The sequence below is a fragment of the Miniopterus natalensis genome, chromosome 8 (genome assembly GCF_054644295.1).
Source record: "Miniopterus natalensis isolate mMinNat1 chromosome 8, mMinNat1.hap1, whole genome shotgun sequence".
NCBI classification, from domain to species: domain Eukaryota; kingdom Metazoa; phylum Chordata; class Mammalia; order Chiroptera; family Miniopteridae; genus Miniopterus; species Miniopterus natalensis.
Window position 1 is genome coordinate 84,750,511 of NC_142088.1, and position 26,978 is coordinate 84,777,488.

A 26,978-nucleotide genomic window follows, 5' to 3' on the forward strand; every position below is an offset into this window, starting at 1 on the left:
GGACCCAGGGTTAGGGTTATGTTGAGGGCTAGGGTTAGAGATCCGGTAAGGGTTACGGTTGGACCCAGGGTTAGTGTTGTGTTGAGGGCTAGGGTTAGAGATCCGGTTAGGGTTCTGATTGGACCTAGGGTTAGGGTTATGTTGAGGGCTAGGGTTAGAGATCAGGTTAGGGTTCCGATTGGACCTAGGGTTAGGGTTATGTTGAGGGTTAGGGTTAGAGATCCGGTTAGGGTTCCGATTGGACCTAGGGTTAGGGTTATGTTGAGGGCTAGTGTTAGAGATCCGGTTAGGTTTCCGATTGGACCTAGGGTTAGGGTTATGTTGAGGCCTAGGTATACAGATCCGGTTAGCGTTCCGATTGGACCTAGGGTTAGGGTTATGTTGAGGGCTAGGGTTAGAGTTCCGTTTACGGTTCCGATTGGACCTAGGGTTAGGGTTATGTTGAGGGCTAGGGTTAGAGATCAGGTTAGGGTTCCGATTGGACCTAGGGTTAGGGTTATGTTGAGGGCTAGTGTTAGAGATCCGGTTAGGTTTCCTATTGGACCTAAGGTTAGAGTTATGTTGAGGGCTAGGTATACAGATCCGCTTAGGGTTCCGATTGGACCTAGGGTTAGGGTTATGTTAAGGGCTAGGGTTAGAGATCCGGTTAGGTTTCCGATTGGACCTAGGGTTAGGGTTATGTTGAGGGCTAGGTATACAGATCCGTTTAGGGTTCCGATTGGATCTAGGGTTAGGGTTATGTTGAGGACTAGGGTTAGAGATCCGGTTAGGGTTCCGATTCGACCTAGGGTTAGGGTTATGTTGAGGGCTAGGGTTAGAGATCCGTTTAGGGTTCCGATTCGACCTAGGGTTAGGGTTATGTTGAGGGCTAGGGTTAGAGATCCGTTTAGGGTTCCGATTGGACCTAGGGTTAGGGTTATGTTGAGGGCGAGGGGTAGAGATCCCGTTAGGGTTCCGATTGGACCTAGGGTTAGGGTTATGTTGAGGGCTAGGGTTAGATATCCGGTTAGGGTTCCGATTGCACCTAGGGTTAATGGTTACGTTGAGGGCTAGGGTTAGATATCCATTTAGGGTTCCGATTGGACCTAGGGTTAGGGTTATGTTGAGGGCTAGGGTTAGAGATCCTGTTAGGGTTCCGATTGGACTTAGGGTTAGGGTTATGTTGAGGGCTAGGGATAGATATCCGGTTAGGGTTCGGACTGGACCTAGGGTTAGGGTTATGTTGAGGGCTAGGGTTAGAGTTCCGGTTAGGGTTCCGATTGGACCTAGGGTTAGGGTTATGTTGAGGGCTAGGGTTAGAGTTCCGGTTAGGGTTCCGATTGGACCTAGGGTTAGGGTTATGTTGAGGGCTAATGTTAGCGATCCGGTTAGGTTTCCTATTGGACCTAGGGTTAGGGTTATGTTGAGGCCTAGGTATACAGATCCGGTTAGGGTTCCGATTGGACCTAGGGTTAGGGTTATGTTGAGGGCTAGGGTTAGCGTTCCGTTTACGGTTTCGATTGGACCTAGGGTTAGGGTTATGTTGAGGGCTAGGGTTAGAGATCAGGTTAGGGTTCCGATTGGACCTAGGGTTAGGGTTATGTTGAGGCCTAGGTATACAGATCCGGTTAGGGTTCCGATTGGACCTAGGGTTAGGGTTATGTTGAGGGTTAGGGTTAGAGATCCGGTTAGGGTTCCGATTGGACCTAGGGTTAGGGTTATGTTGAGGGCTAGTGTTAGAGATCCGGTTAGGTTTCCGATTGGACCTAGGGTTAGGGTTATGTTTAGGGCTAGGTATACAGATCCGGTTAGGGTTCCGATTGGACCTAGGGTTAAGGTTATGTTAAGGGCTAGGGTTAGAGATCCGGTTAGGTTTGCGATTTGACCTAGAGTTAGGGTTATGTTGAGGGCTAGGTATACAGATCCGATTAGGGTTCCGATTGGACCTAGGGTTAGGGTTATGTTGAGGACTAGGGTTAGAGTTCCGGTTAGGGTTCCGATTCGACCTAGAGTTAGGGTTATGTGGAGGGCTAGGGTTAGAGATCCGGTTAGGGTTCCGATTCGACCTAGGGTTAGGGTTATGTTGAGGGCTAAGGATAGATATCCGGTTAGGGTTCCGATTGGACCTAGGGTTAGGGTTATTTTGAGGGCTAGGTTTAGAGATCCGGTTAGGGTTCCGATTGGACCTAGGGTTAGGGTTATGTTGAGGGCTAGGGTTAGAGATCCGGTTAGGGTTCCGATTGGACCTAGGGTTAGGGTTATGTTGAGGGCGAGGGTTAGAGATCCTGTTATGTTTCGGATTGGACCTAGGGTTAGGGTTATGTTGAGGGCTAGGGTTAGAGTTCCGGTTAGGGTTCCGATTGGACCTAGGGTTAGGGTTATGTTGAGGGCTAGGGTTAGAGTTCCGGTTAGGGTTCCGATTGGACCTAGAGTTAGGGTTATTTTGAGGGCTAGGGTTAGAGTTCCGGTTAGGGTTCCTAATGACCTAGGGTTAGGGTTATGTTGAGGGCTAGGGTTAGAGATCCGGTAAGGGTTACGGTTGGACCCAGGGGTAGTGTTGTGTTGAGGGCTAGGGTTAGAGATCCGGTTAAGGTTCTGATTGGACCTAGGGTTAGGGTTATGTTGAGGGCTAGGGTTAGAGTTCCGTTTACGGTTCCGATTGGACCTAGGGTTAGGGTTATGTTGAGGGCTAGGGTTAGAGATCAGGTTAGGGTTCCGATTGGACCTAGGGTTAGGGTTATGTTGAGGGTTAGGGTTAGAGATCCGGTTAGGGTTCCGATTGGACCTAGGGTTAGGGTTATGTTGAGGGCTAGTGTTAGAGATCCGGTTAGGTTTCCGATTGGACCTAGGGTTAGGGTTATGTTGAGGGCTAGGTATACAGATCCTGTTAGGGTTCCGATTGGACCTAGGGTTAGGGTTATGTTAAGAGCTAGGGTTAGAGATCCGGTTAGGTTTCCGATTGGACCTAGGGTTAGGGTTATGTTGAGGGCTAGGTATACAGATCCGGTTAGGGTTCCGATTGGACCTAGGGTTAGGGTTATGTTGAGGACTAGGGTTAGAGATCCGGTTAGGGTTCCGATTAGACCTAGGGTTAGGGTTATGTTGAGGGCTAGGTATACAGATCCGGTTAGGGTTCCGATTGGACCTAGGGTTAGGGTTATGTTGAGGTCTAGGGTTAGAAGTCCGGTTAGGGTTCCGATTGGACCTAGGGTTAGGGTTATGTTGAGGGCTAGGTTTAGAGATCCTGTTATGTTTCGGATTGGACCTAGGGTTAGGGTTATGTTGAGGGCTAGGGTTAGAGTTCCGGTTAGGGTTCCGATTGGACCTAGGGTTAGGGTTATGTTGAGGGCTAGGGTTAGAGTTCCGGTTAGGGTTCCGATTGGACCTAGGGTTAGGGTTATTTTGAGGGCTAGGGTTAGAGTTCCGGTTAGGGTTCCTAATGACCTAGGGTTAGGGTTATGTTGAGGGCTAGGGTTAGAGATCCGGTAAGGGTTACGGTTGGACCCAGGGTTACTGTTGTGTTGAGGGCTAGGGTTAGAGATCCGGTTAGGGTTCTGATTGGACCTAGGGTTAGGGTTATGTTGAGGGCTAGGGTTAGAGTTCCGTTTACGGTTCCGATTGGACCTAGGGGTAGGGTTATGTTGAGGACTAGGGTTAGAGATCCGGTTAGGGTTCCGATTCGACCTAGGGTTAGGGTTATGTTGAGGGCTAGGGTTAGAGATCCGTTTAGGGTTCCGATTCGACCTAGGGTTAGGGTTATGTTGAGGGCTAGGGTTAGAGATCCGTTTAGGGTTCCGATTGGACCTAGGGTTAGGGTTATGTTGAGGGCGAGGGGTAGAGATCCCGTTAGGGTTCCGATTGGACCTAGGGTTAGGGTTATGTTGAGGGCTAGGGTTAGATATCCGGTTAGGGTTCCGATTGCACCTAGGGTTAATGGTTACGTTGAGGGCTAGGGTTAGATATCCATTTAGGGTTCCGATTGGACCTAGGGTTAGGGTTATGTTGAGGGCTAGGGTTAGAGATCCTGTTAGGGTTCCGATTGGACTTAGGGTTAGGGTTATGTTGAGGGCTAGGGATAGATATCCGGTTAGGGTTCGGACTGGACCTAGGGTTAGGGTTATGTTGAGGGCTAGGGTTAGAGTTCCGGTTAGGGTTCCGATTGGACCTAGGGTTAGGGTTATGTTGAGGGCTAGGGTTAGAGTTCCGGTTAGGGTTCCGATTGGACCTAGGGTTAGGGTTATGTTGAGGGCTAATGTTAGCGATCCGGTTAGGTTTCCTATTGGACCTAGGGTTAGGGTTATGTTGAGGCCTAGGTATAGAGATCCGGTTAGGGTTCCGATTGGACCTAGGGTTAGGGTTATGTGGAGGACTAGGGTTAGAGATCCGGTTAGGGTTCCGATTCGAACTAGGGTTAGGGTTATGTTGAGGGCTAGGGTTAGAGATCCGTTTAGGGTTCCGATTCGACCTAGGGTTAGGGTTATGTTGAGGGCTAGGGTTAGAGATCCGTTTAGGGTTCCGATTGGACCTAGGGTTAGGGTTATGTTGAGGGCGAGGGGTAGAGATCCCGTTAGGGTTCCGATTGGACCTAGGATTAGGGTTATGTTGAGGGCTAGGGTTAGATATCCGGTTAGGGTTCCGATTGCACCTAGGGTTAATGGTTACGTTGAGGGCTAGGGTTAGATATCCATTTAGGGTTCCGATTGGACCTAGGGTTAGGGTTATGTTGAGGGCTAGGGTTAGAGATCCTGTTAGGGTTCCGTTTGGACTTAGGGTTAGGGTTATGTTGAGGGCTAGGGATAGGTATCCGGTTAGGGTTCGGATTGGACCTAGGGTTAGGGTTATGTTGAGGGCTAGGGTGAGAGTTCCGGTTAGGGTTCCGATTGGACCTAGGGTTAGGGTTATTTTGAGGGCTAGGGTTAGAGTTCCGGTTAGGGTTCCGATTGGACCTAGGGTCAGGGTTATGTTGAGGGCTAGGGTTAGAGATCCGGTTAGGGTTCCGATTGGACCTAGGGTTAGGGTTATGTTGAGGGCGAGGGTTAGAGATCCGGTTAGGGTTCCGAGTGGACCTAGGGTTAGGGTTATGTTGAGGGCTAGGGTTAGAGATCCGGTTAGTGTTCCGATTGGACCTAGGGTTAGGGTTATGTTGAGGACTAGGTATACAGATCCGGTTAGGGTTCCGATTGGACCTAGGGTTAGGGTTATGTTGAGGGCTAGGTATACAGATCCGGTTAGGGTTCCGAATGGACCTAGGGTTAGGGTTATGTTGAGGGCTAGGGTTAGAGATCCGGTTAGGGTTCCGATTGGACCTAGGGTTAGGGTTATGTTGAGGGCTAGGTATACAGATCCGGTTAGGGTTCCGATTGGTCCTAGGGTTAGGGTTATGTTGAGGGCTAGGTTTAGAGGTCCGGTTAGGGTTCCGATTGGACCTAGGGTTAGGGTTATGTTGAGGGCTAGGTTTAGAGATCCGGTTATGTTTCGGATTGGACCTAGGTTTATGGTTATGTTGAGTGCTACGGTTAGGGATCCGGTTAGGGTTACGATTGGACCTAGGGTTAGGTTTATGTTGAGGGCTAGGGTTAGAGATCCGGTTAGGGTTCCGATTGGACCTAGGGTTAGGGTTATGTTGAGGGCTAGGGATAGATATCCGGTTAGGGTTCCGATTGGACCTAGTGTTAGGGTTATGTTGAGGGCTAGGGTTAGAGTTCCGGTTAGGGTTCCGATTGGACCCAGGGTTAGGGTTATGTTGAGGGCTAGGGTTAGAGATCCGGTAAGGGTTACGGTTGGACCCAGGGTTAGTGTTGTGTTGAGGGCTAGGGTTAGAGATCCGGTTAGGGTTCTGATTGGACCTAGGGTTAGGGTTATGTTGAGGGCTAGGGTTCGAGTTCCGTTTACGGTTCCGATTGGACCTAGGGTTAGGGTTATGTTGAGGGCTAGGGTTAGAGATCAGGTTAGGGTTCCGATTGGACCTAGGGTTAGGGTTATGTTGAGGGTTAGGGTTAGAGATCCGGTTAGGGTTCCGATTGGACCTAGGGTTAGGGTTATGTTGAGGGCTAGTGTTAGAGATCCGGTTAGGTTTCCGATTGGACCTAGGGTTAGGGTTATGTTGAGGCCTAGGTATACAGATCCGGTTAGCGTTCCGATTGGACCTAGGGTTAGGGTTATGTTGAGGGCTAGGGTTAGAGTTCCGTTTACGGTTCCGATTGGACCTAGGGTTAGGGTTATGTTGAGGGCTAGGGTTAGAGATCAGGTTAGGGTTCCGATTGGACCTAGGGTTAGGGTTATGTTCAGGGTTAGGGTTAGAGATCCGGTTAGCGTTCCGATTGGACCTAGGGTTAGGGTTATGTTGAGGGCTAGTGTTAGAGATCCGGTTAGGTTTCCTATTGGACCTAAGGTTAGAGTTATGTTGAGGGCTAGGTATACAGATCCGCTTAGGGTTCCGATTGGACCTAGGGTTAGGGTTATGTTAAGGGCTAGGGTTAGAGATCCGGTTAGGTTTCCGATTGGACCTAGGGTTAGGGTTATGTTGAGGGCTAGGTATACAGATCCGTTTAGGGTTCCGATTGGATCTAGGGTTAGGGTTATGTTGAGGACTAGGGTTAGAGATCCGGTTAGGGTTCCGATTCGACCTAGGGTTAGGGTTATGTTGAGGGCTAGGGTTAGAGATCCGTTTAGGGTTCCGATTCGACCTAGGGTTAGGGTTATGTTGAGGGCTAGGGTTAGAGATCCGTTTAGGGTTCCGATTGGACCTAGGGTTAGGGTTATGTTGAGGGCGAGGGGTAGAGATCCCGTTAGGGTTCCGATTGGACCTAGGGTTAGGGTTATGTTGAGGGCTAGGGTTAGATATCCGGTTAGGGTTCCGATTGCACCTAGGGTTAATGGTTACGTTGAGGGCTAGGGTTAGATATCCATTTAGGGTTCCGATTGGACCTAGGGTTAGGGTTATGTTGAGGGCTAGGGTTAGAGATCCTGTTAGGGTTCCGATTGGACTTAGGGTTAGGGTTATGTTGAGGGCTAGGGATAGATATCCGGTTAGGGTTCGGACTGGACCTAGGGTTAGGGTTATGTTGAGGGCTAGGGTTAGAGTTCCGGTTAGGGTTCCGATTGGACCTAGGGTTAGGGTTATGTTGAGGGCTAGGGTTAGAGTTCCGGTTAGGGTTCCGATTGGACCTAGGGTTAGGGTTATGTTGAGGGCTAATGTTAGCGATCCGGTTAGGTTTCCTATTGGACCTAGGGTTAGGGTTATGTTGAGGCCTAGGTATACAGATCCGGTTAGGGTTCCGATTGGACCTAGGGTTAGGGTTATGTTGAGGGCTAGGGTTAGCGTTCCGTTTACGGTTTCGATTGGACCTAGGGTTAGGGTTATGTTGAGGGCTAGGGTTAGAGATCAGGTTAGGGTTCCGATTGGACCTAGGGTTAGGGTTATGTTGAGGGTTAGGGTTAGAGATCCGGTTAGGGTTCCGATTGGACCTAGGGTTAGGGTTATGTTGAGGGCTAGTGTTAGAGATCCGGTTAGGTTTCCGATTGGACCTAGGGTTAGGGTTATGTTGAGGCCTAGGTATACAGATCCGGTTAGCGTTCCGATTGGACCTAGGGTTAGGGTTATGTTGAGGGCTAGGGATAGATATCCGGTTAGGGTTCCGATTGGACCTAGTGTTAGGGTTATGTTGAGGGCTAGGGTTAGAGTTCCGGTTAGGGTTCCGATTGGACCCAGGGTTAGGGTTATGTTGAGGGCTAGGGTTAGAGATCCGGTAAGGGTTACGGTTGGACCCAGGGTTAGGGTTATGTTGAGGGCTAGTGTTAGAGATCCGGTTAGGTTTCCGATTGGACCTAGGGTTAGGGTTATGTTGAGGGCTAGGTATACAGATCCTGTTAGGGTTCCGATTGGACCTAGGGTTAGGGTTATGTTAAGAGCTAGGGTTAGAGATCCGGTTAGGTTTCCGATTGGACCTAGGGTTAGGGTTATGTTGAGGGCTAGGTATACAGATCCGGTTAGGGTTCCGATTGGACCTAGGGTTAGGGTTATGTTGAGGACTAGGGTTAGAGATCCGGTTAGGGTTCCGATTCGACCTAGGGTTAGGGTTATGTTGAGGGCTAGGTATACAGATCCGGTTAGGGTTCCGATTGGACCTAGGGTTAGGGTTATGTTGAGGGCTAGGGTTAGAGGTCCGGTTAGGGTTCCGATTGGACCTAGGGTTAGGGTTATGTTGAGGGCTAGGGTTAGAGATCCGTTTAGGGTTCCGATTCGACCTAGGGTTAGGGTTATGTTGAGGGCTAGGTTTAGAGATCCTGTTATGTTTCGGATTGGACCTAGGGTTAGGGTTATGTTGAGGGCGAGGGGTAGAGATCCCGTTAGGGTTCCGATTGGACCTAGGGTTAGGGTTATGTTGAGGGCTAGGGTTAGATATCCGGTTAGGGTTCCGATTGCACCTAGGGTTAATGGTTACGTTGAGGGCTAGGGTTAGATATCCATTTAGGGTTCCGATTGGACCTAGGGTTAGGGTTATGTTGAGGGCTAGGGTTAGAGATCCTGTTAGGGTTCCGTTTGGACTTAGGGTTAGGGTTATGTTGAGGGCTAGGGATAGGTATCCGGTTAGGGTTCGGATTGGACCTAGGGTTAGGGTTATGTTGAGGGCTAGGGTGAGAGTTCCGGTTAGGGTTCCGATTGGACCTAGGGTTAGGGTTATTTTGAGGGCTAGGGTTAGAGTTCCGGTTAGGGTTCCGATTGGACCTAGGGTCAGGGTTATGTTGAGGGCTAGGGTTAGAGATCCGGTTAGGGTTCCGATTGGACCTAGGGTTAGGGTTATGTTGAGGGCGAGGGTTAGAGATCCGGTTAGGGTTCCGAGTGGACCTAGGGTTAGGGTAATGTTGAGGGCTAGGGTTAGAGATCCGGTTAGTGTTCCGATTGGACCTAGGGTTAGGGTTATGTTGAGGACTAGGTATACAGATCCGGTTAGGGTTCCGATTGGACCTAGGGTTAGGGTTATGTTGAGGGCTAGGTATACAGATCCGGTTAGGGTTCCGAATGGACCTAGGGTTAGGGTTATGTTGAGGGCTAGGGTTAGAGATCCGGTTAGGGTTCCGATTGGACCTAGGGTTAGGGTTATGTTGAGGGCTAGGTATACAGATCCGGTTAGGGTTCCGATTTGTCCTAGGGTTAGGGTTATGTTGAGGGCTAGGTTTAGAGGTCCGGTTAGGGTTCCGATTGGACCTAGGGTTAGGGTTATGTTGAGGGCTAGGTTTAGAGATCCGGTTATGTTTCGGATTGGACCTAGGTTTAGGGTTATGTTGAGTGCTACGGTTAGGGATCCGGTTAGGGTTACGATTGGACCTAGGGTTAGGTTTATGTTGAGGGCTAGGGTTAGAGATCCGGTTAGGGTTCCGATTGGACCTAGGGTTAGGGTTATGTTGAGGGCTAGGGATAGATATCCGGTTAGGGTTCCGATTGGACCTAGTGTTAGGGTTATGTTGAGGGCTAGGGTTAGAGTTCCGGTTAGGGTTCCGATTGGACCCAGGGTTAGGGTTATGTTGAGGGCTAGGGTTAGAGATCCGGTAAGGGTTACGGTTGGACCCAGGGTTAGTGTTGTGTTGAGGGCTAGGGTTAGAGATCCGGTTAGGGTTCTGATTGGACCTAGGGTTAGGGTTATGTTGAGGGCTAGGGTTCGAGTTCCGTTTACGGTTCCGATTGGACCTAGGGTTAGGGTTATGTTGAGGGCTAGGGTTAGAGATCAGGTTAGGGTTCCGATTGGACCTAGGGTTAGGGTTATGTTGAGGGTTAGGGTTAGAGATCCGGTTAGGGTTCCGATTGGACCTAGGGTTAGGGTTATGTTGAGGGCTAGTGTTAGAGATCCGGTTAGGTTTCCGATTGGACCTAGGGTTAGGGTTATGTTGAGGCCTAGGTATACAGATCCGGTTAGCGTTCCGATTGGACCTAGGGTTAGGGTTATGTTGAGGGCTAGGGTTAGAGTTCCGTTTACGGTTCCGATTGGACCTAGGGTTAGGGTTATGTTGAGGGCTAGGGTTAGAGATCAGGTTAGGGTTCCGATTGGACCTAGGGTTAGGGTTATGTTGAGGGTTAGGGTTAGAGATCCGGTTAGCGTTCCGATTGGACCTAGGGTTAGGGTTATGTTGAGGGCTAGTGTTAGAGATCCGGTTAGGTTTCCTATTGGACCTAAGGTTAGAGTTATGTTGAGGGCTAGGTATACAGATCCGCTTAGGGTTCCGATTGGACCTAGGGTTACGGTTATGTTAAGGGCTAGGGTTAGAGATCCGGTTAGGTTTCCGATTGGACCTAGGGTTAGGGTTATGTTGAGGGCTAGGTATACAGATCCGTTTAGGGTTCCGATTGGATCTAGGGTTAGGGTTATGTTGAGGACTAGGGTTAGAGATCCGGTTAGGGTTCCGATTCGACCTAGGGTTAGGGTTATGTTGAGGGCTAGGGTTAGAGATCCGTTTAGGGTTCCGATTCGACCTAGGGTTAGGGTTATGTTGAGGGCTAGGGTTAGAGATCCGTTTAGGGTTCCGATTGGACCTAGGGTTAGGGTTATGTTGAGGGCGAGGGGTAGAGATCCCGTTAGGGTTCCGATTGGACCTAGGGTTAGGGTTATGTTGAGGGCTAGGGTTAGATATCCGGTTAGGGTTCCGATTGCACCTAGGGTTAATGGTTACGTTGAGGGCTAGGGTTAGATATCCATTTAGGGTTCCGATTGGACCTAGGGTTAGGGTTATGTTGAGGGCTAGGGTTAGAGATCCTGTTAGGGTTCCGATTGGACTTAGGGTTAGGGTTATGTTGAGGGCTAGGGATAGATATCCGGTTAGGGTTCGGACTGGACCTAGGGTTAGGGTTATGTTGAGGGCTAGGGTTAGAGTTCCGGTTAGGGTTCCGATTGGACCTAGGGTTAGGGTTATTTTGAGGGCTAGGTTTAGAGATCCGGTTAGGGTTCCGATTGGACCTAGGGTTAGGGTTATGTTGAGGGCTAGGGTTAGAGATCCGGTTAGGGTTCGGATTGGACCTAGGGTTAGGGTTATGTTGAGGACTAGGGTTAGAGATCCGGTTAGGGTTCAGATTCGAACTAGGGTTAGGGTTATGTTGAGGGCTAGGGTTAGAGATCCGTTTAGTGTTCCGATTCGACCTAGGGTTAGGGTTATGTTGAGGGCTAGGGTTAGAGATCCGTTTAGGGTTCCGATTGGACCTAGTGTTAGGGTTATGTTGAGGGCGAGGGGTAGAGATCCCGTTAGGGTTCCGATTGGACCTAGGGTTAGGGTTATGTTGAGGGCTAGGGTTAGATATCCGGTTAGGGTTCCGATTGCACCTAGGGTTAATGGTTACGTTGAGGGCTAGGGTTAGATATCCATTTAGGGTTCCGATTGGACCTAGGGTTAGGGTTATGTTGAGGGCTAGGGTTAGAGATCCTGTTAGGGTTCCGTTTGGACTTAGGGTTAGGGTTATGTTGAGGGCTAGGGATAGGTATCCGGTTAGGGTTCTGATTGGACCTAGGGTTAGGGTTATGTTGAGGGCTAGGGTGAGAGTTCCGGTTAGGGTTCCGATTGGACCTAGGGTTAGGGTTATATTGAGGGCTAGGGTTATATTTCCGGTTAGGGTTCCGATTGGACCTAGGGTCAGGGTTATGTTGAGGGCTAGGGTTAGAGATCCGGTTAGGGTTCCGATTGGACCTAGGGTTAGGGTTATGTTGAGGGCTAGGTATACAGATCCGGTAAGGGTTCCGAATGGACCTAGGGTTAGGGTTATGTTGAGGGCTAGGGTTAGAGATCCGGTTAGGGTTCCGATTGGACCTAGGGTTAGGGTTATGTTGAGGGCTAGGTATACAGATCCGGTTAGGGTTCCGATTGGACCTAGGGTTAGGGTTATGTTGAGGGCTAGGTATACAGATCCGGTTAGGGTTCCGATTGGACCTAGGGTTAGGGTTATGTTGAGGGCTAGGTATACAGATCCGGTTAGGGTTCCGATTGGACCTAGGGTTAGGGTTATGTTGAGGGCTAGGTATACAGATCCGGTTAGGGTTCCGATTGGACCTAGGGTTAGGGTTATGTTGAGGGCTAGGTTTAGAGGTCCGGTTAGGGTTTTGATTGGACCTAGGGTTAGGATTATGTTGAGGGCTAGGTTTAGAGATCCGGTTATGTTTCGGATTGGACCTAGGTTTAGGGTTATGTTGAGTGCTACGGTTAGGGATCCGGTTAGGGTTACGATTGGACCTAGGGTTAGGTTTATGTTGAGGGCTAGGGTTAGAGATCCGGTTAGGGTTCCGATTGGACCTAGGGTTAGGGTTATGTTGAGGGCTAGGGATAGATATCCGGTTAGGGTTCCGATTGGACCTAGTGTTAGGGTTATGTTGAGGGCTAGGGTTAGAGTTCCGGTTAGGGTTCCGATTGGACCCAGGGTTAGGGTTATGTTGAGGGCTAGGGTTAGAGATCCGGTAAGGGTTACGGTTGGACCCAGGGTTAGTGTTGTGTTGAGGGCTAGGGTTAGAGATCCGGTTAGGGTTCTGATTGGACCTAGGGTTAGGGTTATGTTGAGGGCTAGGGTTAGAGATCAGGTTAGGGTTCCGATTGGACCTAGGGTTAGGGTTATGTTGAGGGTTAGGGTTAGAGATCCGGTTAGGGTTCCGATTGGACCTAGGGTTAGGGTTATGTTGAGGGCTAGTGTTAGAGATCCGGTTAGGTTTCCGATTGGACCTAGGGTTAGGGTTATGTTGAGGCCTAGGTATACAGATCCGGTTAGCGTTCCGATTGGACCTAGGGTTAGGGTTATGTTGAGGGCTAGGGTTAGAGTTCCGTTTACGGTTCCGATTGGACCTAGGGTTAGGGTTATGTTGAGGGCTAGGGTTAGAGATCAGGTTAGGGTTCCGATTGGACCTAGGGTTAGGGTTATGTTGAGGGTTAGGGTTAGAGATCCGGTTAGCGTTCCGATTGGACCTAGGGTTAGGGTTATGTTGAGGGCTAGTGTTAGAGATCCGGTTAGGTTTCCTATTGGACCTAAGGTTAGAGTTATGTTGAGGGCTAGGTATACAGATCCGCTTAGGGTTCCGATTGGACCTAGGGTTAGGGTTATGTTAAGGGCTAGGGTTAGAGATCCGGTTAGGTTTCCGATTGGACCTAGGGTTAGGGTTATGTTGAGGGCTAGGTATACAGATCCGTTTAGGGTTCCGATTGGATCTAGGGTTAGGGTTATGTTGAGGACTAGGGTTAGAGATCCGGTTAGGGTTCCGATTCGACCTAGGGTTAGGGTTATGTTGAGGGCTAGGGTTAGAGATCCGTTTAGGGTTCCGATTCGACCTAGGGTTAGGGTTATGTTGAGGGCTAGGGTTAGAGATCCGTTTAGGGTTCCGATTGGACCTAGGGTTAGGGTTATGTTGAGGGCGAGGGGTAGAGATCCCGTTAGGGTTCCGATTGGACCTAGGGTTAAGGTTATGTTGAGGGCTAGGGTTAGATATCCGGTTAGGGTTCCGATTGCACCTAGGGTTAATGGTTACGTTGAGGGCTAGGGTTAGATATCCATTTAGGGTTCCGATTGGACCTAGGGTTAGGGTTATGTTGAGGGCTAGGGTTAGAGATCCTGTTAGGGTTCCGATTGGACTTAGGGTTAGGGTTATGTTGAGGGCTAGGGATAGATATCCGGTTAGGGTTCGGACTGGACCTAGGGTTAGGGTTATGTTGAGGGCTAGGGTTAGAGTTCCGGTTAGGGTTCCGATTGGACCTAGGGTTAGGGTTATGTTGAGGGCTAGGGTTAGAGTTCCGGTTAGGGTTCCGATTGGACCTAGGGTTAGGGTTATGTTGAGGGCTAATGTTAGCGATCCGGTTAGGTTTCCTATTGGACCTAGGGTTAGGGTTATGTTGAGGCCTAGGTATACAGATCCGGTTAGGGTTCCGATTGGACCTAGGGTTAGGGTTATGTTGAGGGCTAGGGTTAGCGTTCCGTTTACGGTTTCGATTGGACCTAGGGTTAGGGTTATGTTGAGGGCTAGGGTTAGAGATCAGGTTAGGGTTCCGATTGGACCTAGGGTTAGGGTTATGTTGAGGCCTAGGTATACAGATCCGGTTAGGGTTCCGATTGGACCTAGGGTTAGGGTTATGTTGAGGGTTAGGGTTAGAGATCCGGTTAGGGTTCCGATTGGACCTAGGGTTAGGGTTATGTTGAGGGCTAGTGTTAGAGATCCGGTTAGGTTTCCGATTGGACCTAGGGTTAGGGTTATGTTTAGGGCTAGGTATACAGATCCGGTTAGGGTTCCGATTGGACCTAGGGTTAAGGTTATGTTAAGGGCTAGGGTTAGAGATCCGGTTAGGTTTGCGATTTGACCTAGAGTTAGGGTTATGTTGAGGGCTAGGTATACAGATCCGATTAGGGTTCCGATTGGACCTAGGGTTAGGGTTATGTTGAGGACTAGGGTTAGAGTTCCGGTTAGGGTTCCGATTCGACCTAGAGTTAGGGTTATGTGGAGGGCTAGGGTTAGAGATCCGGTTAGGGTTCCGATTCGACCTAGGGTTAGGGTTATGTTGAGGGCTAGGGATAGATATCCGGTTAGGGTTCCGATTGGACCTAGGGTTAGGGTTATTTTGAGGGCTAGGTTTAGAGATCCGGTTAGGGTTCCGATTGGACCTAGGGTTAGGGTTATGTTGAGGGCTAGGGTTAGAGATCCGGTTAGGGTTCCGATTGGACCTAGGGTTAGGGTTATGTTGAGGGCGAGGGTTAGAGATCCTGTTATGTTTCGGATTGGACCTAGGGTTAGGGTTATGTTGAGGGCTAGGGTTAGAGTTCCGGTTAGGGTTCCGATTGGACCTAGGGTTAGGGTTATGTTGAGGGCTAGGGTTAGAGTTCCGGTTAGGGTTCCGATTGGACCTAGGGTTAGGGTTATTTTGAGGGCTAGGGTTAGAGTTCCGGTTAGGGTTCCTAATGACCTAGGGTTAGGGTTATGTTGAGGGCTAGGGTTAGAGATCCGGTAAGGGTTACGGTTGGACCCAGGGGTAGTGTTGTGTTGAGGGCTAGGGTTAGAGATCCGGTTAAGGTTCTGATTGGACCTAGGGTTAGGGTTATGTTGAGGGCTAGGGTTAGAGTTCCGTTTACGGTTCCGATTGGACCTAGGGTTAGGGTTATGTTGAGGGCTAGGGTTAGAGATCAGGTTAGGGTTCCGATTGGACCTAGGGTTAGGGTTATGTTGAGGGTTAGGGTTAGAGATCCGGTTAGGGTTCCGATTGGACCTAGGGTTAGGGTTATGTTGAGGGCTAGTGTTAGAGATCCGGTTAGGTTTCCGATTGGACCTAGGGTTAGGGTTATGTTGAGGGCTAGGTATACAGATCCTGTTAGGGTTCCGATTGGACCTAGGGTTAGGGTTATGTTAAGAGCTAGGGTTAGAGATCCGGTTAGGTTTCCGATTGGACCTAGGGTTAGGGTTATGTTGAGGGCTAGGTATACAGATCCGGTTAGGGTTCCGATTGGACCTAGGGTTAGGGTTATGTTGAGGACTAGGGTTAGAGATCCGGTTAGGGTTCCGATTAGACCTAGGGTTAGGGTTATGTTGAGGGCTAGGTATACAGATCCGGTTAGGGTTCCGATTGGACCTAGGGTTAGGGTTATGTTGAGGTCTAGGGTTAGAGGTCCGGTTAGGGTTCCGATTGGACCTAGGGTTAGGGTTATGTTGAGGGCTAGGTTTAGAGATCCTGTTATGTTTCGGATTGGACCTAGGGTTAGGGTTATGTTGAGGGCTAGGGTTAGAGTTCCGGTTAGGGTTCCGATTGGACCTAGGGTTAGGGTTATGTTGAGGGCTAGGGTTAGAGTTCCGGTTAGGGTTCCGATTGGACCTAGGGTTAGGGTTATTTTGAGGGCTAGGGTTAGAGTTCCGGTTAGGGTTCCTAATGACCTAGGGTTAGGGTTATGTTGAGGGCTTTGGTTAGAGATCCGGTAAGGGTTACGGTTGGACCCAGGGTTAGTGTTGTGTTGAGGGCTAGGGTTAGAGATCCGGTTAGGGTTCTGATTGGACCTAGGGTTAGGGTTATGTTGAGGGCTAGGGTTAGAGTTCCGTTTACGGTTCCGATTGGACCTAGGGGTAGGGTTATGTTGAGGACTAGGGTTAGAGATCCGGTTAGGGTTCCGATTCGACCTAGGGTTAGGGTTATGTTGAGGGCTAGGGTTAGAGATCCGTTTAGGGTTCCGATTCGACCTAGGGTTAGGGTTATGTTGAGGGCTAGGGTTAGAGATCCGTTTAGGGTTCCGATTGGACCTAGGGTTAGGGTTATGTTGAGGGCGAGGGGTAGAGATCCCGTTAGGGTTCCGATTGGACCTAGGGTTAGGGTTATGTTGAGGGCTAGGGTTAGATATCCGGTTAGGGTTCCGATTGCACCTAGGGTTAATGGTTACGTTGAGGGCTAGGGTTAGATATCCATTTAGGGTTCCGATTGGACCTAGGGTTAGGGTTATGTTGAGGGCTAGGGTTAGAGATCCTGTTAGGGTTCCGATTGGACTTAGGGTTAGGGTTATGTTGAGGGCTAGGGATAGATATCCGGTTAGGGTTCGGACTGGACCTAGGGTTAGGGTTATGTTGAGGGCTAGGGTTAGAGTTCCGGTTAGGGTTCCGATTGGACCTAGGGTTAGGGTTATGTTGAGGGCTAGGGTTAGAGTTCCGGTTAGGGTTCCGATTGGACCTAGGGTTAGGGTTATGTTGAGGGCTAATGTTAGCGATCCGGTTAGGTTTCCTATTGGACCTAGGGTTAGGGTTATGTTGAGGCCTAGGTATAGAGATCCGGTTAGGGTTCCGATTGGACCTAGGGTTAGGGTTATGTTGAGGACTAGGGTTAGAGATCCGGTTAGGGTTCCGATTCGAACTAGGGTTAGGGTTATGTTGAGGGCTAGGGTTAGAGATCCGTTTAGGGTTCCGATTCGACCTAGGGTTAGGGTTATGTTGAGGGCTAGGGTTAGAGATCCGTTTAGGGTTCCGATTGGACCTAGGGTTAGGGTTATGTTGAGGGCGAGGGGTAGAGATCCCGTTAGGGTTCCGATTGGACCTAGGATTAGGGTTATGTTGAGGGCTAGGGTTAGATATCCGGTTAGGGTTCCGATTGCACCTAGGGTTAATGGTTACGTTGAGGGCTAGGGTTAGATATCCATTTAGGGTTCCGATTGGACCTAGGGTTAGGGTTATGTTGAGGGCTAGGGTTAGAGATCCTGTTAGGGTTCCGTTTGGACTTAGGGTTAGGGTTATGTTGAGGGCTAGGGATAGGTATCCGGTTAGGGTTCGGATTGGACCTAGGGTTAGGGTTATGTTGAGGGCTAGGGTGAGAGTTCCGGTTAGGGTTCCGATTGGACCTAGGGTTAGGGTTATTTTGAGGGCTAGGGTTAGAGTTCCGGTTAGGGTTCCGATTGGACCTAGGGTCAGGGTTATGTTGAGGGCTAGGGTTAGAGATCCGGTTAGGGTTCCGATTGGACCTAGGGTTAGGGTTATGTTGAGGGCGAGGGTTAGAGATCCGGTTAGGGTTCCGAGTGGACCTAGGGTTAGGGTTATGTTGAGGGCTAGGGTTAGAGATCCGGTTAGTGTTCCGATTGGACCTAGGGTTAGGGTTATGTTGAGGACTAGGTATACAGATCCGGTTAGGGTTCCGATTGGACCTAGGGTTAGGGTTATGTTGAGGGCTAGGTATACAGATCCGGTTAGGGTTCCGATTGGTCCTAGGGTTAGGGTTATGTTGAGGGCTAGGTTTAGAGGTCCGGTTAGGGTTCCGATTGGACCTAGGGTTAGGGTTATGTTGAGGGCTAGGTTTAGAGATCCGGTTATGTTTCGGATTGGACCTAGGTTTAGGGTTATGTTGAGTGCTACGGTTAGGGATCCGGTTAGGGTTACGATTGGACCTAGGGTTAGGTTTATGTTGAGGGCTAGGGTTAGAGATCCGGTTAGGGTTCCGATTGGACCTAGGGTTAGGGTTATGTTGAGGGCTAGGGATAGATATCCGGTTAGGGTTCCGATTGGACCTAGTGTTAGGGTTATGTTGAGGGCTAGGGTTAGAGTTCCGGTTAGGGTTCCGATTGGACCCAGGGTTAGGGTTATGTTGAGGGCTAGGGTTAGAGATCCGGTAAGGGTTACGGTTGGACCCAGGGTTAGTGTTGTGTTGAGGGCTAGGGTTAGAGATCCGGTTAGGGTTCTGATTGGACCTAGGGTTAGGGTTATGTTGAGGGCTAGGGTTCGAGTTCCGTTTACGGTTCCGATTGGACCTAGGGTTAGGGTTATGTTGAGGGCTAGGGTTAGAGATCAGGTTAGGGTTCCGATTGGACCTAGGGTTAGGGTTATGTTGAGGGTTAGGGTTAGAGATCCGGTTAGGGTTCCGATTGGACCTAGGGTTAGGGTTATGTTGAGGGCTAGTGTTAGAGATCCGGTTAGGTTTCCGATTGGACCTAGGGTTAGGGTTATGTTGAGGCCTAGGTATACAGATCCGGTTAGCGTTCCGATTGGACCTAGGGTTAGGGTTATGTTGAGGGCTAGGGTTAGAGTTCCGTTTACGGTTCCGATTGGACCTAGGGTTAGGGTTATGTTGAGGGCTAGGGTTAGAGATCAGGTTAGGGTTCCGATTGGACCTAGGGTTAGGGTTATGTTGAGGGTTAGGGTTAGAGATCCGGTTAGCGTTCCGATTGGACCTAGGGTTAGGGTTATGTTGAGGGCTAGTGTTAGAGATCCGGTTAGGTTTCCTATTGGACCTAAGGTTAGAGTTATGTTGAGGGCTAGGTATACAGATCCGCTTAGGGTTCCGATTGGACCTAGGGTTAGGGTTATGTTAAGGGCTAGGGTTAGAGATCCGGTTAGGTTTCCGATTGGACCTAGGGTTAGGGTTATGTTGAGGGCTAGGTATACAGATCCGTTTAGGGTTCCGATTGGATCTAGGGTTAGGGTTATGTTGAGGACTAGGGTTAGAGATCCGGTTAGGGTTCCGATTCGACCTAGGGTTAGGGTTATGTTGAGGGCTAGGGTTAGAGATCCGTTTAGGGTTCCGATTCGACCTAGGGTTAGGGTTATGTTGAGGGCTAGGGTTAGAGATCCGTTTAGGGTTCCGATTGGACCTAGGGTTAGGGTTATGTTGAGGGCGAGGGGTAGAGATCCCGTTAGGGTTCCGATTGGACCTAGGGTTAGGGTTATGTTGAGGGCTAGGGTTAGATATCCGGTTAGGGTTCCGATTGCACCTAGGGTTAATGGTTACGTTGAGGGCTAGGGTTAGATATCCATTTAGGGTTCCGATTGGACCTAGGGTTAGGGTTATGTTGAGGGCTAGGGTTAGAGATCCTGTTAGGGTTCCGATTGGACTTAGGGTTAGGGTTATGTTGAGGGCTAGGGATAGATATCCGGTTAGGGTTCGGACTGGACCTAGGGTTAGGGTTATGTTGAGGGCTAGGGTTAGAGTTCCGGTTAGGGTTCCGATTGGACCTAGGGTTAGGGTTATGTTGAGGGCTAGGGTTAGAGTTCCGGTTAGGGTTCCGATTGGACCTAGGGTTAGGGTTATGTTGAGGGCTAATGTTAGCGATCCGGTTAGGTTTCCTATTGGACCTAGGGTTAGGGTTATGTTGAGGCCTAGGTATACAGATCCGGTTAGGGTTCCGATTGGACCTAGGGTTAGGGTTATGTTGAGGGCTAGGGTTAGCGTTCCGTTTACGGTTTCGATTGGACCTAGGGTTAGGGTTATGTTGAGGGCTAGGGTTAGAGATCAGGTTAGGGTTCCGATTGGACCTAGGGTTAGGGTTATGTTGAGGGTTAGGGTTAGAGATCCGGTTAGGGTTCCGATTGGACCTAGGGTTAGGGTTATGTTGAGGGCTAGTGTTAGAGATCCGGTTAGGTTTCCGATTGGACCTAGGGTTAGGGTTATGTTGAGGCCTAGGTATACAGATCCGGTTAGCGTTCCGATTGGACCTAGGGTTAGGGTTATGTTGAGGGCTAGGGATAGATATCCGGTTAGGGTTCCGATTGGACCTAGTGTTAGGGTTATGTTGAGGGCTAGGGTTAGAGTTCCGGTTAGGGTTCCGATTGGACCCAGGGTTAGGGTTATGTTGAGGGCTAGGGTTAGAGATCCGGTAAGGGTTACGGTTGGACCCAGGGTTAGGGTTATGTTGAGGGCTAGTGTTAGAGATCCGGTTGGGTTTCCGATTGGACCTAGGGTTAGGGTTATGTTGAGGGCTAGGTATACAGATCCTGTTAGGGTTCCGATTGGACCTAGGGTTAGGGTTATGTTAAGAGCTAGGGTTAGAGATCCGGTTAGGTTTCCGATTGGACCTAGGGTTAGGGTTATGTTGAGGGCTAGGTATACAGATCCGGTTAGGGTTCCGATTGGACCTAGGGTTAGGGTTATGTTGAGGACTAGGGTTAGAGATCCGGTTAGGGTTCCGATTCGACCTAGGGTTAGGGTTATGTTGAGGGCTAGGTATACAGATCCGGTTAGGGTTCCGATTGGACCTAGGGTTAGGGTTATGTTGAGGGCTAGGGTTAGAGGTCCGGTTAGGGTTCCGATTGGACCTAGGGTTAGGGTTATGTTGAGGGCTAGGGTTAGAGATCCGTTTAGGGTTCCGATTCGACCTAGGGTTAGGGTTATGTTGAGGGCTAGGTTTAGAGATCCTGTTATGTTTCGGATTGGACCTAGGGTTAGGGTTATGTTGAGGGCGAGGGGTAGAGATCCCGTTAGGGTTCCGATTGGACCTAGGGTTAGGGTTATGTTGAGGGCTAGGGTTAGATATCCGGTTAGGGTTCCGATTGCACCTAGGGTTAATGGTTACGTTGAGGGCTAGGGTTAGATATCCATTTAGGGTTCCGATTGGACCTAGGGTTAGGGTTATGTTGAGGGCTAGGGTTAGAGATCCTGTTAGGGTTCCGTTTGGACTTAGGGTTAGGGTTATGTTGAGGGCTAGGGATAGGTATCCGGTTAGGGTTCGGATTGGACCTAGGGTTAGGGTTATGTTGAGGGCTAGGGTGAGAGTTCCGGTTAGGGTTCCGATTGGACCTAGGGTTAGGGTTATTTTGAGGGCTAGGGTTAGAGTTCCGGTTAGGGTTCCGATTGGACCTAGGGTCAGGGTTATGTTGAGGGCTAGGGTTAGAGATCCGGTTAGGGTTCCGATTGGACCTAGGGTTAGGGTTATGTTGAGGGCGAGGGTTAGAGATCCGGTTAGGGTTCCGAGTGGACCTAGGGTTAGGGTAATGTTGAGGGCTAGGGTTAGAGATCCGGTTAGTGTTCCGATTGGACCTAGGGTTAGGGTTATGTTGAGGACTAGGTATACAGATCCGGTTAGGGTTCCGATTGGACCTAGGGTTAGGGTTATGTTGAGGGCTAGGTATACAGATCCGGTTAGGGTTCCGAATGGACCTAGGGTTAGGGTTATGTTGAGGGCTAGGGTTAGAGATCCGGTTAGGGTTCCGATTGGACCTAGGGTTAGGGTTATGTTGAGGGCTAGGTATACAGATCCGGTTAGGGTTCCGATTGGTCCTATGGTTAGGGTTATGTTGAGGGCTAGGTTTAGAGGTCCGGTTAGGGTTCCGATTGGACCTAGGGTTAGGGTTATGTTGAGGGCTAGGTTTAGAGATCCGGTTATGTTTCGGATTGGACCTAGGTTTAGGGTTATGTTGAGTGCTACGGTTAGGGATCCGGTTAGGGTTACGATTGGACCTAGGGTTAGGTTTATGTTGAGGGCTAGGGTTAGAGATCCGGTTAGGGTTCCGATTGGACCTAGGGTTAGGGTTATGTTGAGGGCTAGGGATAGATATCCGGTTAGGGTTCCGATTGGACCTAGTGTTAGGGTTATGTTGAGGGCTAGGGTTAGAGTTCCGGTTAGGGTTCCGATTGGACCCAGGGTTAGGGTTATGTTGAGGGCTAGGGTTAGAGATCCGGTAAGGGTTACGGTTGGACCCAGGGTTAGTGTTGTGTTGAGGGCTAGGGTTAGAGATCCGGTTAGGGTTCTGATTGGACCTAGGGTTAGGGTTATGTTGAGGGCTAGGGTTCGAGTTCCGTTTACGGTTCCGATTGGACCTAGGGTTAGGGTTATGTTGAGGGCTAGGGTTAGAGATCAGGTTAGGGTTCCGATTGGACCTAGGGTTAGGGTTATGTTGAGGGTTAGGGTTAGAGATCCGGTTAGGGTTCCGATTGGACCTAGGGTTAGGGTTATGTTGAGGGCTAGTGTTAGAGATCCGGTTAGGTTTCCGATTGGACCTAGGGTTAGGGTTATGTTGAGGCCTAGGTATACAGATCCGGTTAGCGTTCCGATTGGACCTAGGGTTAGGGTTATGTTGAGGGCTAGGGTTAGAGTTCCGTTTACGGTTCCGATTGGACCTAGGGTTAGGGTTATGTTGAGGGCTAGGGTTAGAGATCAGGTTAGGGTTCCGATTGGACCTAGGGTTAGGGTTATGTTGAGGGTTAGGGTTAGAGATCCGGTTAGCGTTCCGATTGGACCTAGGGTTAGGGTTATGTTGAGGGCTAGTGTTAGAGATCCGGTTAGGTTTCCTATTGGACCTAAGGTTAGAGTTATGTTGAGGGCTAGGTATACAGATCCGCTTAGGGTTCCGATTGGACCTAGGGTTACGGTTATGTTAAGGGCTAGGGTTAGAGATCCGGTTAGGTTTCCGATTGGACCTAGGGTTAGGGTTATGTTGAGGGCTAGGTATACAGATCCGTTTAGGGTTCCGATTGGATCTAGGGTTAGGGTTATGTTGAGGACTAGGGTTAGAGATCCGGTTAGGGTTCCGATTCGACCTAGGGTTAGGGTTATGTTGAGGGCTAGGGTTAGAGATCCGTTTAGGGTTCCGATTCGACCTAGGGTTAGGGTTATGTTGAGGGCTAGGGTTAGAGATCCGTTTAGGGTTCTGATTGGACCTAGGGTTAGGGTTATGTTGAGGGCGAGGGGTAGAGATCCCGTTAGGGTTCCGATTGGACCTAGGGTTAGGGTTATGTTGAGGGCTAGGGTTAGATATCCGGTTAGGGTTCCGATTGCACCTAGGGTTAATGGTTACGTTGAGGGCTAGGGTTAGATATCCATTTAGGGTTCCGATTGGACCTAGGGTTAGGGTTATGTTGAGGGCTAGGGTTAGAGATCCTGTTAGGGTTCCGATTGGACTTAGGGTTAGGGTTATGTTGAGGGCTAGGGATAGATATCCGGTTAGGGTTCGGACTGGACCTAGGGTTAGGGTTATGTTGAGGGCTAGGGTTAGAGTTCCGGTTAGGGTTCCGATTGGACCTAGGGTTAGGGTTATGTTGAGGGCTAGGGTTAGAGTTCCGGTTAGGGTTCCGATTGGACCTAGGGTTAGGGTTATGTTGAGGGCTAATGTTAGCGATCCGGTTAGGTTTCCTATTGGACCTAGGGTTAGGGTTATGTTGAGGCCTAGGTATACAGATCCGGTTAGGGTTCCGATTGGACCTAGGGTTAGGGTTATGTTGAGGGCTAGGGTTAGCGTTCCGTTTACGGTTTCGATTGGACCTAGGGTTAGGGTTATGTTGAGGGCTAGGGTTAGAGATCAGGTTAGTGTTCCGATTGGACCTAGGGTTAGGGTTATGTTGAGGGTTAGGGTTAGAGATCCGGTTAGGGTTCCGATTGGACCTAGGGTTAGGGTTATGTTGAGGGCTAGTGTTAGAGATCCGGTTAGGTTTCCGATTGGACCTAGGGTTAGGGTTATGTTGAGGCCTAGGTATACAGATCCGGTTAGCGTTCCGATTGGACCTAGGGTTAGGGTTATGTTGAGGGCTAGGGATAGATATCCGGTTAGGGTTCCGATTGGACCTAGTGTTAGGGTTATGTTGAGGGCTAGGGTTAGAGTTCCGGTTAGGGTTCCGATTGGACCCAGGGTTAGGGTTATGTTGAGGGCTAGGGTTAGAGATCCGGTAAGGGTTACGGTTGGACCCAGGGTTAGTGTTGTGTTGAGGGCTAGGGTTAGAGATCCGGTTAGGGTTCTGATTGGACCTAGGGTTAGGGTTATGTTGAGGGCTAGGGTTCGAGTTCCGTTTACGGTTCCGATTGGACCTAGGGTTAGGGTTATGTTGAGGGCTAGGGTTAGAGATCAGGTTAGGGTTCCGATTGGACCTAGGGTTAGGGTTATGTTGAGGGTTAGGGTTAGAGATCCGGTTAGGGTTCCGATTGGACCTAGGGTTAGGGTTATGTTGAGGGCTAGTGTTAGAGATCCGGTTAGGTTTCCGATTGGACCTAGGGTTAGGGTTATGTTGAGGCCTAGGTATACAGATCCGGTTAGCGTTCCGATTGGACCTAGGGTTAGGGTTATGTTGAGGGCTAGGGTTAGAGTTCCGTTTACGGTTCCGATTGGACCTAGGGTTAGGGTTATGTTGAGGGCTAGGGTTAGAGATCAGGTTAGGGTTCCGATTGGACCTAGGGTTAGGGTTATGTTGAGGGTTAGGGTTAGAGATCCGGTTAGCGTTCCGATTGGACCTAGGGTTAGGGTTATGTTGAGGGCTAGTGTTAGAGATCCGGTTAGGTTTCCTATTGGACCTAAGGTTAGAGTTATGTTGAGGGCTAGGTATACAGATCCGCTTAGGGTTCCGATTGGACCTAGGGTTAGGGTTATGTTAAGGGCTAGGGTTAGAGATCCGGTTAGGTTTCCGATTGGACCTAGGGTTAGGGTTATGTTGAGGGCTAGGTATACAGATCTGTTTAGGGTTCCGATTGGATCTAGGGTTAGGGTTATGTTGAGGACTAGGGTTAGAGATCCGGTTAGGGTTCCGATTCGACCTAGGGTTAGGGTTATGTTGAGGGCTAGGGTTAGAGATCCGTTTAGGGTTCCGATTCGACCTAGGGTTAGGGTTATGTTGAGGGCTAGGGTTAGAGATCCGTTTAGGGTTCCGATTGGACCTAGGGTTAGGGTTATGTTGAGGGCGAGGGGTAGAGATCCCGTTAGGGTTCCGATTGGACCTAGGGTTAGGGTTATGTTGAGGGCTAGGGTTAGATATCCGGTTAGGGTTCCGATTGCACCTAGGGTTAATGGTTACGTTGAGGGCTAGGGTTAGATATCCATTTAGGGTTCCGATTGGACCTAGGGTTAGGGTTATGTTGAGGGCTAGGGTTAGAGATCCTGTTAGGGTTCCGATTGGACTTAGGGTTAGGGTTATGTTGAGGGCTAGGGATAGATATCCGGTTAGGGTTCGGACTGGACCTAGGGTTAGGGTTATGTTGAGGGCTAGGGTTAGAGTTCCGGTTAGGGTTCCGATTGGACCTAGGGTTAGGGTTATGTTGAGGGCTAGGGTTAGAGTTCCGGTTAGGGTTCCGATTGGACCTAGGGTTAGGGTTATGTTGAGGGCTAATGTTAGCGATCCGGTTAGGTTTCCTATTGGACCTAGGGTTAGGGTTATGTTGAGGCCTAGGTATACAGATCCGGTTAGGGTTCCGATTGGACCTAGGGTTAGGGTTATGTTGAGGGCTAGGGTTAGCGTTCCGTTTACGTTTTCGATTGGACCTAGGGTTAGGGTTATGTTGAGGGCTAGGGTTAGAGATCAGGTTAGGGTTCCGATTGGACCTAGGGTTAGGGTTATGTTGAGGGTTAGGGTTAGAGATCCGGTTAGGGTTCCGATTGGACCTAGGGTTAGGGTTATGTTGAGGGCTAGTGTTAGAGATCCGGTTAGGTTTCCGATTGGACCTAGGGTTAGGGTTATGTTTAGGGCTAGGTATACAGATCCGGTTAGGGTTCCGATTGGACCTAGGGTTAAGGTTATGTTAAGGGCTAGGGTTAGAGATCCGGTTAGGTTTGCGATTCGACCTAGGGTTAGGGTTATGTTGAGGGCTAGGTATACAGATCCGATTAGGGTTCCGATTGGACCTAGGGTTAGGGTTATGTTGAGGACTAGGGTTAGAGATCCGGTTAGGGTTCCGATTCGACCTAGAGTTAGGGTTATGTGGAGGGCTAGGGTTAGAGATCCGGTTAGGGTTCCGATTCGACCTAGGGTTAGGGTTATGTTGAGGGCTAGGGATAGATATCCGGTTAGGGTTCCGATTGGACCTAGGGTTAGGGTTATTTTGAGGGCTAGGTTTAGAGATCCGGTTAGGGTTCCGATTGGACCTAGGGTTAGGGTTATGTTGAGGGCTATGGTTAGAGATCCGGTTAGGGTTCCGATTGGACCTAGGGTTAGGGTTATGTTGAGGGCGAGGGTTAGAGATCCTGTTATGTTTCGGATTGGACCTAGGGTTAGGGTTATGTTGAGGGCTAGGGTTAGAGTTCCGGTTAGGGTTCCGATTGGACCTAGGGTTAGGGTTATGTTGAGGGCTAGGGTTAGAGTTCCGGTTAGGGTTCCGATTGGACCTAGGGTTAGGGTTATTTTGAGGGCTAGGGTTAGAGTTCCGGTTAGGGTTCCTAATGACCTAGGGTTAGGGTTATGTTGAGGGCTAGGGTTAGAGATCCGGTAAGGGTTACGGTTGGACCCAGGGGTAGTGTTGTGTTGAGGGCTAGGGTTAGAGATCCGGTTAAGGTTCTGATTGGACCTAGGGTTAGGGTTATGTTGAGGGCTAGGGTTAGAGTTCCGTTTACGGTTCCGATTGGACCTAGGGTTAGGGTTATGTTGAGGGCTAGGGTTAGAGATCAGGTTAGGGTTCCGATTGGACCTAGGGTTAGGGTTATGTTGAGGGTTAGGGTTAGAGATCCGGTTAGGGTTCCGATTGGACCTAGGGTTAGGGTTATGTTGAGGTCTAGTGTTAGAGATCCGGTTAGGTTTCCGATTGGACCTAGGGTTAGGGTTATGTTGAGGGCTAGGTATACAGATCCTGTTAGGGTTCCGATTGGACCTAGGGTTAGGGTTATGTTAAGAGCTAGGGTTAGAGATCCGGTTAGGTTTCCGATTGGACCTAGGGTTAGGGTTATGTTGAGGGCTAGGTATACAGATCCGGTTAGGGTTCCGATTGGACCTAGGGTTAGGGTTCTGTTGAGGACTAGGGTTAGAGATCCGGTTAGGGTTCCGATTCGACCTAGGGTTAGGGTTATGTTGAGGGCTAGGTATACAGATCCGGTTAGGGTTCCGATTGGACCTAGGGTTAGGGTTATGTTGAGGGC